This window comes from Podarcis liolepis, assembly GCF_965112155.1.
Source record: "Podarcis liolepis genome assembly, chromosome: 1".
In the NCBI taxonomy this organism is placed as follows: domain Eukaryota; kingdom Metazoa; phylum Chordata; class Lepidosauria; order Squamata; family Lacertidae; genus Podarcis; species Podarcis liolepis.
This window is the reverse complement of record NC_139554.1, coordinates 59,144,985-59,155,881: the sequence shown is the minus strand read 5'-3', so window position 1 is coordinate 59,155,881 and position 10,897 is coordinate 59,144,985.

Here is a 10,897-nt window from a genome sequence, read left to right as displayed (position 1 = left end):
CTTGATCATCTTGGTTACCGTCCTCCTTAGCACCTTAGTACTTGTATATAAAGCTGTTTGGCTAGCTTCACTGTCAATATTTTGAAATTTACATTTATTAAAGAAATAGGCCAATAATTAACAGATGAAAATGGTTCCTTCCTAGTTTTATGAAGCACTGAAATGTAAGTTTCCTTGAGTGACAGTAGAAAGGCGCCTGTCTCCAGGGCCTCATTAGATAACTCAAGTAGCTTAGAGGCAAGTGGGTCAAGGTGTTGCTTGTACCAGCTTGAAAACCATCTGGTCCTGGGGATTTGCCATCTACTCATATCTTTTATTGCTAGTTCTGCTTTTTTCAATTTCAAGTCTGCCTGAGATTGATCTAATTGTGAGAAAGTTGTTTTGTGCCAGGAATGAATGAATAGCTTGATCTCTCCCATTTAAATATAATTTGGAATAATGTTTTTAAGTTCATCAATTGCTTCTAGGGGTATACAAAGCTGATTGCATGTGGTTTTAATTGTTGGGATTAATTTTCTATCTTTTCTGCGTTGAAGGCAGAAGGTGAACAATTTACTAGACTCCCTGCTCCACTAGACTCCAAGTAACTTTGCTTCACGCAGGTTAATGCCAATCTTGCTGCTGTTGCATGGTGCATATTTCATTAATATTTTTATTAGCTAAATAATGGGTATAGTCATACTGTTAAGAGTCATATGGCACTCTTCAATCCCTTCTTTTTATTTGCAGCATAGGGAATAGTCTTGCCCTTCACATATGTCTCAGGAGCACCCTGTATCATGGTTTCATTAATCAACTTTGATTAGTTTGAAAAAAAAGTCTTATCAGTTTTGGATACATTTGGGTACTGAAGCCCTAACTGTTCAAATATGATGAACTGAGCCACCATCTTGGCATAGAAGGAACAGACATACCAAACTATATGTTCAGAGAAACATATAGAGGGTGATGGTGCAGATTTTCCAAGTAACTTAAATATGAAAATGTAATCTAGCCAAAAGTAATTTTAGTGTACGGAAGAGAGATACTTATTGTTTCACTACAGGAGTTTTTAAAGTGTGAAGGATCTGCATTCCCTAGCCTGTGATGTTGATTCAGGAGGATAGTTGTTATGACCCAAAACTGGATCTAGCATAACATCGAAACCACTTTGGAGGTATCAAAACTGTTATGAAAATACGGTATGATGGGGAGTCTATATTGGAGCCATAAATATTTATGATAGCTAATATTAGACCTCTCTTCCTAGTCAACAAAAATAATGTAAGAAACCTTAGGGTCCTTAATTTTCTTCTTTCCTCATGAAGTATAATTCTGGGGGAATTAAGACAGCTATCCCTTTGGCTTTTTAGATGGTCACAGGCATAAACCTTGCCTACCCAGGCAACACATACTAAAGTCTTTTGTCTGTCTTGGGGATAGGGGGTCTCTTGAATTAGGACAACACTAATTAGATAACTATTGTCTCTGTTTATTGGGACCTCCCAGGCCGTTAACATTCCAGGAAATTAAAGAGGTAGACATAGCAATGTTCTCAGGGGGGAAAAAATAGTGTAATGATGGGGTGGAATGGGGAGAGAAGCCCTATCCCTCACCTATTGGGCCCAATAAGGCTCAGTTTTATATACATTTATTAAACAAATAAATAATAAACATTACCAGAGGTGGTTGTTGTTTAGTTGTTTAGTCGTGTCCGACTCTTCATGACCCCATGAACCAGAGCACGCCAGACACTCCTGTCTTCCACTGCCTCCCGCAGTTTGGTCAGACTCATGTTTGTAGCTTCGAGGACACTGTCCAACCATCTCGTCCTCTGTTGTCCCCTTCTCCTTGTGCCCTCCATCTTTCCCAACATCAGGGTCTTTTCCAGGGAGTCTTCTCTTCTCATGAAGTATTGGAGCCTCAGCTTCACGATCTGTCCTTCCAGTGAGCACTCAGGGCTGATTTCCTTCAGAATGAATGCGTTTGATCTTCTTGCAGTCTTGCAGTCCATGGGACTCTCAAGAGTCTCCTCCAGCACCATAATTCAAAAGCATCAATTCTTCGGCGATCAGCCTTCTTTATGGTCCATACATCACCTCCATACATCACTACTGGGAAAACCATAGCTTTAACTATACGGACCTTTGTTGGCAAGGTGATGTCTCTGCTTTTAAAGATGCTGTCTAGGTTTGCCATCGCCTTTCTCCCAAGGAGCAGGCGTCTTTTAATTTTGTGACTGCTGTCACCCTCTGCAGTGATCATGGAGCCCAAGAAAGTAAAATCTCTCACTGCCTCCATTACCAGAGGTGGAGGCAAGGTAAATAGAAAACCACATGACATCCTCCACATCCCAGAAGAAATAAAATTCTGTTAGATTTTAGTAGCACAGTCTGTTAAACATTGTCAAGGTCAGATCTTTTTGAATGGACAACAGCCCTGGTACAGTATCTGTTCTGAACGCAGAAGGTCCCAAGTTCAATCCACAGCATATCCAGGTAGAGAGCTGGGAACATCTCCTGCCTGGAACCCTGGAGAACCACTGCCGGTTGGTGAAGACAATACTGAGCTTGATGGACCAATGGTCTGACTCAGTATAAGGCAGCTTCCTAGAATAACTAAGGATTAAAGGGGAGGTTTTAAAGCAGCAATAAGGAAAAGAGGGAAGCAAGTGATAGCAAGGGAAGCAATCCGTCCAGCTTCTACCCATACAGCATCTCTCTTGCACATCTGAAAATGATGGTGAGGAACTGGTAGACTTTTATGATCAATGCATGAGGGTGGCCTCCTTCCCTTGGTGGTGAGTTAGTAGCAGTGGTTACAAGCCCTTGTGGGGTCCCCCTGTTGTCTCCTCTCCAATGCCCATAATTTGTATCTTGTTCTGACAAGAGTGTCCATCAAGCTCTAAGGATTTTTCAACAGAGAGCCTGCACATGTGTTAGAAGGCTTTCTTTCTTTCTCCTTCCACCTTATTCATTGTCTGTAGTGTGGCCACTGATTTTAAACATTTTTTAAAAAATAAATGCCCTGCCATGGTTTTTCATTGTGGAAAAAAAATCCTTTCCTGTCTCCTTTGAGGGAGGAAGGTGGATCGTGCTGCTGTTTGCTCCCCACCCCCCACCCCCACAGAGGAAGCCCTGGAGCCTTTAGGGGCAGCAGAATTACAGCCCATTTGCACATTAAATGAGGGAGATTAAGTTGTAAATGCCACCCCTCTGCCTTCAATAGGGTTCAGATGAATTCAGAAGATCTTCTTTTGCCTGTAGGCACTGAGAAATGCAGCTATGGTCGGGAGTTCACTAAATTGCATTTGGTCTTTGCAGGAAGTCCTTGTGAACTGTTTTTGAAATTAATGTGAAAAAGTGGCATAGAACTAATTTTAAATAATAATACTCCAATATAATAATAATAATAATAATAATAATAATAAATAAATAAATAAATAAATAATTTATTTTATTTATACTCTGCCCTACCAGGCCAGACCCGGGCTCAGGATGGCTAAAACCAGTAAAATTACAATCAAAACATAATAGGGGGGGGGGGGAATCCAATTTAAAATACAGGTTAAAATACAATTTAAAATGCAGCCTCATTTTAAAAGTAGCCCATAGATCAAAACCATAAAGGGAGAGAAACATAAGGGTCAGACTGAGTCCAAACCAAAGGCCAGGAGGAACAGCTGTGTCTTGCAGGCCCTGCGGAAAAATGTCAAGTCCCACAGGGCCCTAGTCTCTTGTGACAGAGTGTTCCACCAAGTCTGGGCCAGTACTGAAAAGGCCCTGGCCCTAGTTGAGAGCAATCTAACCACCTTGTGACTTGGGACCTCTAAAGTGTTGTCATTTGTGGACCTTAAGGTCCTCCGTGGGGCATACCAGGAGAGGCGGTCCCGTAGGTACGTGGGTCCCAGGCTTGTTCCACTTGGAATGCATCTGCTGTCAATGAAGCTCCTCAAGGCTGAACAACTGATATAAAGATAAAATCAAGATGCCTTTGTCATGTTCTACCCCTGAATCTGTGAAGAAGAATCTGTGTGTGGCTCAGTGGAGACGCCTCCTTTCCCCTCTCTGGCTGGTCTTTGGCATGTATGTGCTGCAGTCCAATGACCACTGAGTAGCCTGGGAAGTCACCATTCATTTCACTACACTCATCCAGTTTCTGCTTCTCTCTCCAGTGTACCAGCCTGCAAGCTGTTGTTGTTGTACAAATATTATTATTTGTATATTATTTGTAATTTGTATGCTGCCCTCCAACCGTAAATTTGAGGGCAGTACATAAAAGTTACTGAGGTACGTTAAGTTACTGCTCTGTGTTCTAGCCCAGTGTTTCCCAACCTTTTTTGGGCAAAGGCACACTTGTTTCATGAAAAAAATCTCGAGGCACACCACCATTACAGCCCCGTGACGTCAGCGCGCAGCGTCACGCCGGGAGGGACATGAATTGCTAGCAAATTACATAATCACCTCCTTGAGGGCTGGCTCATCTTCTCCGAAGGCAGAACCCCATTAATTAACAGCACAGACTCACACCATAGCCAAGACGAGGGGGGAAAACCTCAGTCATGCACAGTCATGCACATGTGGGGGCTAAATGAGGACGAAGACCGGGCAGAGAGCAGGGTTCAAATTACCCCACCTGGCCAGGACAATCCCTGGGTGCTCCCTTGGGCCACTCGCCTGACCCACCTCGCAGGGCTGTTGTTGCGAGGATAACACGGGGAGAACCACGTGCGCCCCCGGGAGCTCCTTGGAGGAGAAAGCGGGCGATGAATGCAATGCACGAAATATATGAGAGGCGACCAGGTTTTGCAGGTGAGGGGCCCCCGCCAGCCTCCGCTTCCAACACCCGGCGCAACGACGCTGAAGTTTCCCCCCGGGCTCGGCTCGGGGAGCAGCGCTGCTCCCCCCCCGGCTCCCCTTCGCCCTCCCGGCTCTCTCTGCCACCCACTGGGGACCCCCTCACCTGCCAAGTCCGGAGCGCCAGTGGAAGTTGCATGCATGCATGCAGGGCGCCGCGTTGCCATTGCATTGCACTGCACTCCATGCAATGCCTGCACGCAAGCATTGCCTTGCACGCCCGCCAAGGGGTCTCCCTGCGGTCCGATGCGTCCCCTCCGGCGCGGATGCAGCATTGCAAAAATAAAACACCCCCCCGACGCAGCCCTACCTGGGGGGCAGCCTCCGCCTCCGCCTCCGCCACTCCGCCTCCGCGGGGATCCCCAGGCTCCATCCTGCCGCCCGATCTCCGCGGGGGCGCAGGCAGGCTGCGCGGGGTCTGCGCGGAAGAGCCCCTGCCCGCCCGGCCGCCGCCGCTGCGCTCATTCCATGGCCGGGAGAAGAGCGCTTCAAACAAAACGCCCGGCCCGCCAGGCCACGCTGGGAAACGTAGTTCGCGCACCCCGCGTGGGCGCGGAGCCCAAGGGCGAGGGGACTACGGATCCCGGCAGCCCCCGCGCCGGGGACGGAGGGGGAGAGGCCAGGTGCAGGGATGGAGGGACGGGTGGGCGAGCGAGTGAGTGAGTGGCAGCCGCCAAGCCTTGGCCGAGAGCCAGGAAGGGCCTCCCCGGAGGAGGAGGAGGAGGGAGGCGCAGAGCGGGAGGGAGGGAGGGAACCCCAGGGGTCATCTAGTGACGGCGCCCCAATCGAAAATTTGACTTTAAAAAAAAAATCTTTTGAATTTTTTAATTTTTCCCACGGCACACCAGGCAACATCTCACGGCACACTAGTGTGCCGCGGAACAGTGGTTGGGAAACACTGTTCTAGCCTGACCCTTTCCTTGGCTTGCATCCGCGCCCACCCATATTGGAGAGAACTACATCAAAAGAGGTTTTCCCCTCCTCTCAGAATTGTGGTGCAACTCTAAAAGAGAGCTAGTATACTGTAGTAGTTAGAGTCAGTGACGTAGCGTGGGTTGTCAGCACCCGGGGCAAGGCAAGTAATTTGCGCCCCCTAACCCGTGGATTCGCGCCCCCTAACCCTAACCCCCAGATGTTGCGCCCGGTGCGGCCGGGCCCCCCTGCACCCCCCACGCTACGCCACTGGTTAGAGTGTCTGACTAGGACATGGGAGACCAGGGTTCAGCCATAAAGTCCACTGAGTGACCTTGGGCCAGTGAGGATAAAACCGAGAAGGAAAGAAGTATATATGCCAGCTGAAATAACAAACAAAGAGATTAACCAGAAGAAATAAAATAAAATAAAAATGTTTGTTACATCACATCACATTGAGTTCTTCTTCTAACAACTTCCTGCCACCCCACTGTGCATCTACCACTTAGTGCAGTATTTATTGTTTTCTTTTGTTCATTTCCATCAGTATTATATTCTCTTATAATTATCTATCATACCACAGAAGTCATTCAAGGCCTGCCATTGACGTCATGTTATTACAATAATCCTTGAGATATTTTTTGTACATGTCCCATTTCCTAATAAATGTTTGATCAGTGTGACCTCTCAGTTTTTCTCTCATTTTTGCCAACTTGGCGTACGCCAACAGTTTACATGCCAGCTCGAGTACCTCAGAGAAAAGGTGGGATGTAAATATAATAATAAATAAATAAATAAATAAATAAATAAATAAATAAAAGAAGTAAAATGTTGCCACCATCTTTTCGTACGATCATTCTCTTAAGCAGTTTGCTATGTGAAACATGATAGAATATGTGCCTAGAATTAATTACAGTGGTACCCCACAAGACGAACGCCTCGGAAGATGAAAAACTCGCTAGACGAAGGAGTTTTTTGTTTTCTTAGCCGCTTCGCAAGACGTATTTCCCTATGGGCTTGCTTCGCAAAACGAAGCTTGCCCCGCAAGCTCCGGGGATAGCGGGGAAGCGCAGCGCGTCTTCCCCGCTGTCCCCGGACCTTTTTTGAAGCAAGGGGCGTCGGGGAGAAGGTTGCTTCCCCCCGTTGCCAGCCCCGCAATCTCCAGGGCTGGCAACGGCGATCTTCTCCCCTCCGCCCCTTGCTTCAAAAGAGGGGACAGAGGGGAAGGCGCACGCGCCTTCCCCTCTGTCCCCGGACCCCTTTTGAACCAAGGGGCGGCAACGGGGAGAAGCGATCTTCTCCCCTCCGCCCCTTGCTTTAAACAGGTCCGGGGACAGAGGGGAAGGCGCGCGGCGCTTCCCCTCTGTCCCCGGAGATTGCGGGGCAGGCAACGGGGAGAAGCAATCTTCTCCCCACCGCCCCTTGCTTTAAACAGGTCCGGGGACAGAGGGGAAGGCGCGCGGCGCTTCCCCTCTGTCCCCGGACGGTCTCCATAGGAACGCATTGATTGATTTTCAATGCATTCCTATGGGAAACCGTGCTTCGCAAGACGAAAAACCCGCAAGAAGAAAAAACTTGCGGAACGAATTAATTTCGTCTTGCGAGGCACCACTGTACTAATTGTAGTAAGTTGTTAACTCTTATTCAGTGACTCCAGGTACAGTTCTGATCTGTCTTATTCCAATTGCTACCACAATGTACAATTTATTTTCTGACTAAACTATGTTGTAAATCCTATAAGTAGGCATTAATTTGCTCTGCAGGTGCTACTGTTTTATCTCTCTGGTGATAAACTAGTACTGTAATTCCTTCCCTTTTTTTAGCGCATCACCACTGTAAGTCGGTTAACAACTACAGGAGACCTAACAAGGTGCAGAACTTCAATGCATCTGACTTCGGGCCCTTGTGCCCTCCCATGTGCTTAAGCTCCTGACAGTATTTTTCCTCATTCTTTTTGCCTCTAGGTTGGGTTTTTAGCACAGAATATCCTTTGTGCTAGGTCACTGGATAATTGCTTCCTTACATGAGCAAGTCTAGGGTCTATTCCTTCAAATCCCAGCAGGTTTGAGTTTCCCTGCCACATTCTACATGCTATTTGTAGATAAGCTTCTAAGGCCCAACTGTACATTAAAAGAAATGTGCAACTGAAGCTCCAAAGCCTTGGATTAGGGAAAGTCGCTTCATTTGGGACAATCAGGAGCAAAGAACAGCAAGACGAGAGGTCATCTGCCTTTGTATGCATTTACACACAACATGGTGGGCCAAACTGTAAGCTCCACCGGAGACTTTCCAACATCTTCCATATGCCAATGAGGAAATGATTGCCACAACTCAATTGGACGTCAGTTCATTTCTGGGGTCAGTTTAAGATGCTCACACTAGTGTTTAAAGCCCTGAATGAATTAGGTTCCAAATATCTGAAAAACCGCCTCCTTCCTTACAGACCCTCTCAACTGCTAAGGATAGCAGAGGGGACCATCTATGGCAGCCTCTACGTTGGGGAATTCCCTCCCTGCAGAGGTGCCATTTTGGCGAATGCTGAAGATGCACCCTTGTACACTGGCCTTTGACACCTGTGATATGTGTTTGGAGGACCCACCCTATTCCTGTAATTTATTTTAAATATTTTTAATTGTTGTTGTTTAGCAGAGCACGCCAGGCACTTCTGTCTTCCACTGCCTCCCACAGTTTGGTCAAACTCATGCTGGTAGCTTTGAGAACACTGTCCAACCATCTCGTCCTCTGCCGTCCCCTTCTCCTTGTGCCCTCCATCTTTCCCAACATCAGGGTGTTTTCCAGGGAGTCTTCTCTTCTCATGAGGTGGCCCAATATTGGAGCCTCAGCTTCAGGATCTGTACTTCCAGTGAGCACTCAGGGCTGATTTCCTTAAGAATGAATGCGTTTGATCTTCTTGCAGTCCATGTCTAGGTTTGTCATCACTTTTCTCCCAAGAAGCAGGCATCTTTTAATTTCATGACTGCTGTCACCATCTGCAGTGATCATGGAGCCCAAGAAAGTAAAACCTCTCACTGCCTCCATTTCTCTCCTGATCTTAACTTCATGTTTAATTGCTCTTTTAACTGTTTTAATGATGTGTGTTTTTAATAGTACATTTTTAATTGTGGGCTTATTTCTAGGTTTTGATGAAATTGTTTTATTGTGTATTTTAATTATGATTTAATTTTATATAATTGGTTTTACGCTTATAAGCTGCTTAAAAGCCACCTTGGAAATTAAGTGGTTAATCATGAGGATGTAAGTATTTCATCGTGAACAATGATTTGTGTATTATTATTTATTATTACAACTACTACAACTACCTGTGTGCCTTTCACCAGTAGCTCCCAGGGCAGGTTATGACAATTAAAGATCCAGTATTAAAAACATTCAGCATCTTAAAAAGCAGAGACATCACCTTGCCAACAAAGGTCCGTATAGTTAAAGCTATGGTTTTCCCAGTAGTGATGTATGGAGGTGATGTATGGACCATAAAGAAGGCTGATCGCTGAAGAATTGATGCTTTTGAATTATGGTGCTGGAGGAGACTCTTGAGAGTCCCATGGACTGCAAGAAGATCAAACGCATTCATTCTGAAGGAAATCAGCCCTGAGTGCTCACTGGAAGGACAGATCCTGAAGCTGAGGCTCCAATACTTTGGCCACCTCATGAGAAGAAAAGACTCCCTGGAAAAGACCCGGATGTTGGGAAAGTTTGAGAGCACAAGGAGAAGGGGATGACAAGAGGACGAGACGCATGAGTTTGACCAAACTGTGGGAGGCAGTGGAAGACAGGAGTGCCTGGTGTTCTCTGGTCCATGGGGTCACGAAGAGTCAGACACAACTAAACGACTAAACAACAAACAACAAAAAATCAGGAGGTCAGAGAAATGCTTGTCTAAAGCATTCTTGGAAGTGGAAGCATTTCATTGGCTTAAAAGCCAAGTGGTTAATCGCTTTGAATGGTATTCAGTGCTAGACCTACTCCAAGCAGGTCCATCAAATTAATGGACGTGATGGGTTTAGGTTTATTTATTTCAGTGGGAATTCATTAAATGCCACTCATGCTAACATCCTACAAAGCAGCTTTTGCCAGCCTGGTGCCCTGCAGATGTTTTGTACTACATTCCTATCAGCCTCAGTCAGCTTCTCTAGGACTGAAGCTCCCAAACATCTGGAGGGCATTAATTTGGAGAAGGCTGTTATAAAGAGTTGGTCCCACCATTAGGCATAGTGAGGTGGCTTCTTCAGGTAGTCAAAGCTGTGGTGAGACAGTGGCAGCAGCTCCCTGGAATGCCTTCTGCAATTTACGAACTGCCTACCTAAGAATCACTTGGCCCATCTCTAGAATCCCCAATAATAAGATGCTGATCAGGAAGTGTGTCTTCGGGTTTTAATGATAAAACCTGTGTTGTGTGTGAAATCACCTGGCTCTTATTTTCGCCTGTGAGTACAGTTGACAGTTGCCGAGATGAATTGCACAGCATAACTGAAAGGTATGTTGCAAAGAGGATTGAGAGACCTGCATCACAAGAACCTGCACCGAGCACAAGCTGTATACCTATGATGCCTTTCAGCAGGTATGTGCGCTAAACAGGTGTTCTTCTACAGGCACATCTCAAGATCCAAATATGTGTTAGTAGACATAGCACAGATCTGACATTCCTTCTAGGGACTTGGGAAGGAGGAACTGGCGGTCAGGGGGGAGAGGGAGAAGAGAAGCCAATTGAGCAGAGAAGTCATTTTTATCAATCATATTTGATTTTGTTCTCTTTTCTTTCATGCTTTGATCTGTCGTATAAAACTGATACTTTGGATGCTTTCCAGACTCTTAACTTTGCAATCTGAAAGGGCTTTGGACTAGCTGCTGAAGGTATGTGTTTGCAATTATACATTTGAAAATATTTCCCCCTCCTTCAAGATAACATTCTTTTTGTGTTACCACACACTTCTGCTGTCTCGTTTTTCTTCTCCCATGGCACTGAAGGCTGTAAGCCTTCATTGCATTGCCCCCAGCCCTGCAACAAATACCTGAAAATTGCAGTCTCGAATGCCTCTGTTCCAGAGCAGTCCCACTAAAGCCACCATATGGACTGTGGTCACTATAGCAGAGCAAGAATCTATAGGTCAGGGAAGTTGGCTAGAACTGAACAC